Source organism: Miscanthus floridulus, chromosome 16 (assembly GCF_019320115.1).
Source record: "Miscanthus floridulus cultivar M001 chromosome 16, ASM1932011v1, whole genome shotgun sequence".
Classification (NCBI taxonomy): Eukaryota; Viridiplantae; Streptophyta; class Magnoliopsida; order Poales; family Poaceae; genus Miscanthus; species Miscanthus floridulus.
In genome coordinates, this window is record NC_089595.1 from 29,646,152 (window position 1) to 29,655,514 (window position 9,363).

General features: G+C 44.8%; 1 pseudogene; it reads right to left on the reverse strand.

Annotated features, from left to right (window-relative positions):
- Window positions 1-158: 158 nt before the first annotated feature.
- Window positions 159-8,988, reverse strand: LOC136513194 (putative disease resistance RPP13-like protein 3; annotated as a pseudogene).
- Window positions 8,989-9,363: the final 375 nt, after the last annotated feature.

Sequence of the window (9,363 nt, forward strand, 5' to 3'; positions counted from 1 at the left end):
AATTATTTTAGTAAGTCATGATATGCAAACTAACTCGTTACAAGTGGAGTTAGTCTGCATATCGTCACGATATCCAAGGACAATTTTCTCCACTAGTAACGAGTTTTTACAATGCATGTCGAAATCTCACATCATTCACAAAACGAGAGTATTGCAATTGCAATTCAACCTAAGCCAACTTGACTGGAGAATTGGGTAGGCTGATACTCTGCATTGTCCCAAGGTCGTTGTATATAATAAGATAAGAAAATACAATGCCCACTATCTAATTATGTTTTTTGAAAAAAAGAAGAAGAGAGATGGGGAGGGAAATGTCTCACCCACTAGCAACGTGCATATTTATTACAAAATAAGGAAGTCCTCAACGACATGAAAACACTAGTCTTACATATATAGATCTTGAGGAGATCTGACGATGGATGGTGTACACATAGCTGGATGGGGGTGCATAAAAACTCTGTTCCACTTGACTGAATACGTATCTAGCGGCCAAGCCAAAATATTTAACTGAGTCTGCTACTGCTGACATCACGGGATGGACGTTGTTCTGAGGTGACGTCGCTCCCCACTTGTACGTTGTGTGTATCCAACGGCTCCAGCACAAGAACAGCACCATCGCTCATGCCCACTGCAATCTGGTTTGGCTTCCACGGATGCGTAGCGACAACTGTGGGATAGACAGTTTCACCATCCCTGAGAACAAGAGAGGTAACAGAAACAAGACTTTGGTTACCAGAATTGAAACTACCACTCACAAAAAAAAAGGAACTGCTTGAAACTCCACATACCTGGATATTGAAGATGGTATGTAGGCAGAGGGTGCTATCCTGCACTTTAACGTAAGAGATTCTGCATCGAATATTCCAATTGCACCATCACGAAATCCAGCATAGACCAACAAACAACCAAGTGAGTATATCGCACTTGAAATTGGGGAAGGGGGTGCATCTCTTGGGAACCACTGCATTGTCAAGTTATGGAAGGTTAAATATCAGTGTGTAATGTGCTTATTATAATGCATCGATACGATCAGGAGCATTCTACAAGCATGATGTAAATCATGTAATATGTTAGTACTCCGACTCAATAGACAAGACTGCATATGATTACTAAGAGATGCAAATATATTGTTATGAAAATGCTGTGAATGACTTACCGAGCACAAGCATTCCAATTGCCAATCATAGATCGCCAACTGACTCTCATGAACTACTAAAAGATGTGTTCCATCATAGTGAAACTGCACCACTATATCACCGACTAAAGCACCGGAACCATTAGATGGATGTTTGATGTATCTTGATTTCTTCTTCTCCCAACCATCAATGCTCCAAACACATAGCTGCAAATTTCATTTCATTGCAAAAAAACAAGAAAAGAATGATTCAGAAAGAAACAATACTGTATTTTTAGATATTTATACCTTTTAGAAAGTGGAGTGTATTTATAGATCTTTATATATTTTAGAAAATGGACTAATGGATGGTATGAAATCTGACTAACATAATGTCGGGGGAGCATACCCCGGTTACCCCACAACGCGGCTTACGCCGGAGGAAAGCGCACTTCGTGGCCCACTAGGCCACGACCCATCATCCGCGTAGCACCTCGACCACTCGCTCCACCCGATCACGCAGTCGGGTCGGGATACGAGGCACGACCTCGACCACCCCGGGCCTAGGCTGACCGTCAACGGATAAGACCAGGGGAGGTTGGCGCATTCAATGCGCCTGCCACAATGAGATGTGCACGGACAGCACACCCACTTAGACCAAAAGGACGGCGACCACCCAACGGACCGTGGGGCCTTAGGATGCATCGACCACCCTTCGGACCGCAGGGTCTTGGGGTGAGGCATCACCCCTCGGACTGCTCCCCCACCAATTCAAAAGGCCACTCCGTGGCCAGGCAATGTCAGGATATGGCACGGGACCGCTCAAACACTATATGACTCGACGGACAGGTGTACGGCCACGCTCGCCACATAGCACGGGTCTCATGTCCAGGGACTTGACTCCTCGGAACCGGACAAACAAGTTGACCCCCGACCACCCGTGTGTGGGATGAAGCCTCACCGCCCCCTTCATGATCAGGAGGGTGGCCGGTCAGCAGAGGACGATAGCCATAGACTCAAACTAGCGCACGACGCCCTCTAGGGGCAGTAGGCGCAAGGACGAAGGCCACAACTTGCACTATGCGCCCATGTCCCATAGGACTACAAGAGGACAGCCACGACCCGCACTATGCCGCTATGGCGCACCATACCAACCACGACTCACACTGTGCCGCTATGGCGCACCATACCTCGACGTGGAGAACAGGAACCCGTGACGACATCCGAGCATGCAACAGAAGCTGGGACAAGATGCAGAGGGCCCACGGACCGGGCTCGCCTACCGTCGCCCTCCCCTCGAGCTCTCGACCACTCGGGTCGTGGGAACCCTTTCCTTTCAATTGTCACTCGGCCCCCGGAAGCATAAGAGAACCAGGCCGCCTTCATTCTAGCGGACGGAAAAAAGGAAACACTCTCTATGGCTCTGGAGGGATCGATCTATTCTCTCGAGTCCTCTCACTTCTGAACCCACGCTTACGAGCACCCCCATTGTAAGCCAACTGAGCACTTGAACCGAGAAACACGAACTCGAACCCCTCTGAGACCGTAGGGCTCCGGCCTGAAACAGTATAATCTCCCCATGTCTTGAGTGCTTCCATCGATTCCTAGAGCCGCGCGGCACTAAATTTACTGGTCGGTTCACAAAACACCGACACATAACATTTGACTGTATTTAATTCAGCATCCCTTAAATTTATAAGCAAAAACATAATCGCTAGTCCTAATTTTGATAGATATTAGAATTCACACCTGAGCATCAGCACCTGAAGATACAAGCACCCACTTTGATTGCGAAAATGCTAGTCCAGTTATCTTTCTGTGATGACCTGTGAGCACAATCTTAACCTGTGCAATTCGATTAAGATAAGTTGATATTTTGGCACGTCGATGTTAAATATAAGCTAAACGGTAATTAGTACACTAATCATAATGTTCCACATAGGAAGAATCCATTATCGTTAAAAATTCTCAAATTTTTAAATGTCGAGCTAACAACATATGTATGGTTTATGAAGGTTTTTTGGGTCATATACCACGAGGTACTTACTACTCTTCATATTGTTGACAGGAGCTACCACATAGTTGCTATGTAATATGCGTACCTTGTGGTATCTGCTCAAAGCCCGCAAAAAGTACATAATTTGTTATGTCAAAAAGATCATATGTAAAACAACATTTACAATCTCATGATCCTAATACATAAGTAAAACATGCGGGGATATATAGTCTGAAACGAGAGCACATTATTTTACAATGGGTACATTACTGCATTTCCAGTGAGAACCATATATAATGAGTTTTGCCAATACTCTGAGATTCATGGAAACAGGGGATGATAGATTCACGTTTAATACTCACTTTGTCTATACGGACATTGTAGATTTGAATTGAAGAGTCCTCCCTTCCAATAGCTATGATGTTATTGTCTAACGGGTAGAATGCAAGGAAAGTTGCAGCAGGTGGAGGTGCCATGAAAGTAGTCATGACCTATATATGAGAGATTGCACAAGATCAGTGAAGCCAAAGAAAGGCCATGGTGCAACTACGAAATAAAAATTATTTTACAGAAGTTGTCATGCATGATTCGTAAGAGATCAATCATGGAATTAACTACTTATTGTTATAGACAACTGAAGAAGACATACCTTGAATGTCATCATGTTGAACATTGAGACTTTGCCACCAGAAGCAGAAATTAGATAGAGGTCATTTTTGGATAGTGCAGTGCAGGCTGTTGCTTCTTTAGGGTCATTGCCATCAATGGTGTCGTTTGTCATTGGAATGCCATTTTCCGGTTCCCATAGTACAGGTGGAACAGATTTGGATGACTAATGAAAAGTAATGATGGATGGTTTTTAGAAAACAACAAACAGAACTACCGTGTTGAAATCTTAAGCTAGTGGTCCTATCTAACCTTGCCACGTGGATTCTTGTCCCTGTGCTCCCATTTCCACCGCTTATGAACAGCATTGGAGCTGAGAGCCAAAAGTTCCAGCCCATTATCTGTGTACAACAAGCGCATAACCTACAAAGAAAACAAATAAAACACAATGCTTATATATCAGAATTATATACTGCTCTGAATATGACCATAATAGTCTTAAATTCTACCGAATTGTTCCGTGTGTGCTATGTCATGAAAATCATAAGCACACGAACAGATACTGATGTGTGATATTCCTTGCATTAATTTAAATGGAAGATGTACATGCAAACGTTGGTGAACATATATACTTTGCTTGAAGATGCGGTCAGATCTGGCATACGCAGTACTTGAATTTGTCCTGAGCCAACAATGTCCGCCAACTTCCAGGCCTTGGTTACTAACTCAGGGGCTTTGCTCATTTCCATACATGCCTACCATTTGTTCGATACGGTTAGCAAATAAATACAAATATATTGAACTGCGAGGAAAAAGAAAAAAAAAAAGCACGTGCACACTCGGCTGGCCACTCAAGAATTCCCTGTCATCATCATAGAAACATGTACAACATACACATTCCAAAACTGAGTGCTTTTCCTTGCATTTCTAATTATGTTCCTTCACTAGTTAGACACCACAATTCATAATGTTATGAATGAATCTGCCTTGAGCCACGCAAACACGGCCAACTGGTTGGCAGACTATGGCATTTGTGAGACAACACGGCCAACTCGGTGACATGCATGCATGGCCACTGCAATCCTACGTGTTTGGATCGGAATCTGAGCTATAGGCAGCAGATCCAGCCACTGGTGTTCAGAATGAATCTGAGCTAAAAACAAACAGGCCCTACATGCATGCAAGTGAGAACAAGGCAATCAGGATATTTTTACGTTAACTATCACGGCCCACCCACCCTTACTTAATACGGAGTAACTATTTATTTAGATAATCTATGTTGCCCTTGCCCGGAATACTGTGTAGGAGAACCCGATTGAGCTAGGACTAATAATAATTCAAAGGAGAGGATGTATGAGATAAACATTTTATTGTGACCATTATACAGATAGAAAGACAGGATAGATAGGTAGCTAGCAATAGTAAATCAGAGCCAGTAGCATTTGAATTTTGAAAGCAAGTTCAAATGTGCATGCATGATCAGTTCATCATACCTCTTGGTAGCGTGACATCATATATTCTTCCCCTACCCTGAGGATTCGAAGGGTGGGATGTTTTGGATGGACTGCGGCCACATGTTCCAATGCGGCCTCCACTTCCTCCACCTCGGAGATAAAGAGAGAATGACAATTTACGTGGACTCTCTGGAGCGAACATGTTCCGAGGTTCTGGAAGCCAAATAGCTTGTCAAAACCAAGATGCAGGTTCTCGTCATGTTTTGAGGACCACATAAGATCACGAAACTGAAGGGATTCCTTGTTGGTTAGAAGGGTGGGATGTTTTGGATGGACTGCGGCCGCGTGCTCCAACGCAACCTTTGCTTCCAGTTCCTCCACATCCCAAATACTGGCACCTTCACAGTCTGCTTCCTCCTCATCCCAAATACTGGCACCTTCACAGTTCACTTCGGCTTTGACTCGCTGGAGCGAACTTGTTCCGAGTTTCTGGAAGCCAAGCAGCTTGTTAAAATTAAGATGCTGAAGTTGTTCCAATTTGGGCGGAAGTTGTTCCAATGTGGCCTCCACTTCCTCCACATCCCAAGTACGGGCACCTTCACAGTTCACCTGGACGTCGACTCCCTGGAGAGAACTTCTTCCGAGGTCCTGGAAGCCAAACATCTTGTCAAAACCAAGCAGCAGGTTTAGGGACCACATAGGGACATCAAACTCAAGGGATTCAAGACGTGGCATGATAGTATTAGATGATGCTACCCTGCTGCTGTTGCACTCGCTGCCGCGCACATCAAACCTGATAAATGAACCGAGTATCTTTAAGAATCTCAACTTGCGGAAGTAGCCAACACCTTCAGCACGAAGCTTTATGCTAACTAATTTGGTGACAGTCAAATGCAGTATGAGGCAACTAAGCTCTGGCAACTTGGCAAGGGTTTCCATGTCCTGGTCTTCCACAGCTACCACTAGCAGATCCAGATAGCATAGGTTTGGAGCAAGCGACGAGTTAATCCACGCCGGCAGTGCAGAGAACACCAAGCAATCCAAATGCAGGAAACGTAGATGCCGACAGGAGACCGATGCATTGACGCTCAGCCAGTACCAGTCACGTATGCCCGAAATCTGAAGTTCCTGGATATTGTGCAGATGGCCCAGGGAGTCCAGCAAAGCACTCCCGATGCTCTCACAGATCTTAGCACGAATATGAACCTGGAGCACCCTCAGTTCCCTCAGCAGACCTAGCTCATTCACAAACTGCATTGTATCATGATCATCTTTTTCACAACATACACACAGCTCTTGCAATGATGTCAGCTTACCGATCAAACCAGCTGGCACTCTTGTCTGGTAACTACATCGTAGGCAGACAAGTTGCGTCAGAAGTCCCACCTCCTCGGGCAGCTCCTTGATCCAGCAGTTCCGTAAATCCAGTGTTTGCAGAAACCTCAGATATCTTACCTCCCTAGGAAGCTCAGTCTTTAAATCCTGTGTTCCGAAAAACCAGCTGGCACTTACTCTGAGATACCTCAAGTGAAGTAAACTCCCAAGATGATCCAACACATCTTTGTCGCAGTCTTGGTAAACAAAACATCTTACCATCTCTACTACACGTAAAAATGGGAGGCGTGGACGTAATGCACCAAAATTGCACCAACTGGCAAAGATGGATCTCACTTTCTCCACAGCTACATTAGCCAGTTGACTAACGCTGTGCTCTTCAACACACTGTAGGGCTAACCTGCGAGAAATGCTCCGCTGAAGTTTCTGTCGCTCACAACCATTCAATACAGTGACAAAATTTACTTCACTTGACAATTGATGTATCAGATCAAGAACCATATCATGAACCGAGCAGGCATCAACGTACCCTTCATGTCTTCTCTCCTGTGCCTGGATCATGTTTCTATTTATCAATTCATTAAAGTACCTCTCCCCGAGCTCAAATAATGATCTTACCCCTGCATCTGCTCCTTGTTCCTCAGAGATGAAACCTTCAGCTATCCACATCCATATCAAACTATTTTTCTCTATGATACTATCTTCCGGAAATACGCTTAGATACAATAAGCAAGCCTTCAGATGTGAAGGCAGATCATAGTAGCTAAAAGACAATATCCTTCTGGTATTATCTACATCATCATTGCCTTTATGCCCAAAACCAATTGAGTTGTAGACCTCAGACCAGTCCTCTCCCGGTTTACTAGCCAACAAACTGGCTATTGTAATGATAGCAAGTGGCACGCCGCCACATTTCTTCAAAATTCTTTCACATGTCTCGGCCGAAAGACGATCGAAATACTTCCCTTCACCGTCAACTATTCTTGCGTACAATAATTTTTTAGAGTTATCATGAGAAAGTGGCTGTATTTTGTAAGCTTCATCAGCATATGCGGCAACTTCAGAAATGCGTGTAGTGATCACAAGTCTACTTCCACAATTACTTTCTTGCAGAGCACATCTGACTAATTTCCAGGTCTTCTTATCCCATATATCATCGATAACAATCAAACACCTACATATTCACAAGACAGTACAAGAAATGGTAAATAAATATACGAGACATCATTTATAGTTTTTTTATTCGTATATCACCATTTCGTTATGTTCCTTTGATCACTTTCCTTTATTAAAATAAATAAGATATAAAGAACAAATAATTGTGCAGTTACATAATCTAAAAGCGGCTATAATTATTTTTTAGCAGTGAGCCAGTGATGAGTAGCAATGATTAATGAATCGGTGATCATATTAGCTCGTACCTCTTTTCCTTGACGAATTCGTTGAGTTTGCTCATGAGCTGATTTTCATCCAAACCCATTAATTTGGGATGAGTGTAAGTTTGGTCATCAAGGGCTATGAGAATGTCTCTAAAGACTTTCTTGATGTCAGGATTCTGACCCACTGGAACAAAAGCCCGGCACTCGAAGCGCGGTTTGAGGTGGTCATAGACAGCTTTGGCAAGAGTGGTCTTTCCTAGCCCTCCAGATCCAACGACAGAGAGGATCTTCATCTTTGTAGTACTAGACGCATCCACGTCGCCATCCCCTAGGGACAGCATATTTATGAGCTCGTCCCTTGGTCCCTCGATGCCAACAAGCTCGGTCGCCCTTTTGTATAGATTCAGGATGCGAGGGTCGATGGTGTTTGCAGCTACCGGGCTGGCGACAATGCTGTCAAGTGTGTACCTGCCTCGCCTTGTTGCCACCTCCTCAAGCTTCTCTTTGATGTCATCTATTAGGCTAGAGATCTTGTGGCGAGCCTTGCTCTTCTTGACCAGCCTGCCCACCCTTTTCAGGAGGCGCAGGAGCATGTGTGGCTCAGTAGCCTCATTAGGGTCTTCAACGCGCACCAGGAATGCGTCGACGATGTCTTCCATATCGTAGGATGCCTCCCTGACTTCACTCGCCCAGAGCCTGACCAGCTCGTCGAGCTGGTCCGGTGGAACATCGCCGATCTTGCGGAGGACGGCGTGCACCACCCTGAGCTCCCGTGAGAGAGACTCGATCTTCTTCTTCACGCCCTTTTGCAGGCCGTACTCCTCCTTGAGCAGCTCGCCCAGCTTCGGGAGCAGGCTCCCCATCGCCCCCGCCACCAGCTCCATGCCTGCAATCTCGATGGGTGTGGGCGCCTGCACGCAGCAGCTTGCATTAGTAGTAAGCGGGGCAGATATTTTTGTGTTGGAAGCAAGGTGGGCTCACCCAGATTCACCGCCTGTTCTTGGTCTGAGCTCTGTAGCAGGAGAAACCCAGACAGGGCGCCGAGGAAGCTGCGCGCGCAGCAGCTGGATGTTCACGCCCCTCGCAATGGTGGCTCCCAATTAATTAAAAGAGATGGGAGCAAGTTGAAGAGCCCGCGGGCCAAGACAATTAAAAATAACCAGAGGTGGCAGACAACTTTTCCAATTGACGACAAGAGAATATGATTCTGCGGACCAGCTCATTGGACATGACGGGAATATGATTCTGCTGATCTTAAGTACAGTGGTGGAGCTTAATTAGGACTAAAAAGAGTCATTCCCCCTAGAAAGATTCTAAATGTACTCCTCCTTTCTAAATTATTACATATTTTGATTTTTCTATGTACGTTACTTTCGCTATTTATCTACGTACGGTGTATATCTAAGTGCATAATAAAAACTGTGTACCTAAAAAAAGCCAAGAGGTCTTATAATTTTGATGAGAGAGAGCAGTACTTAA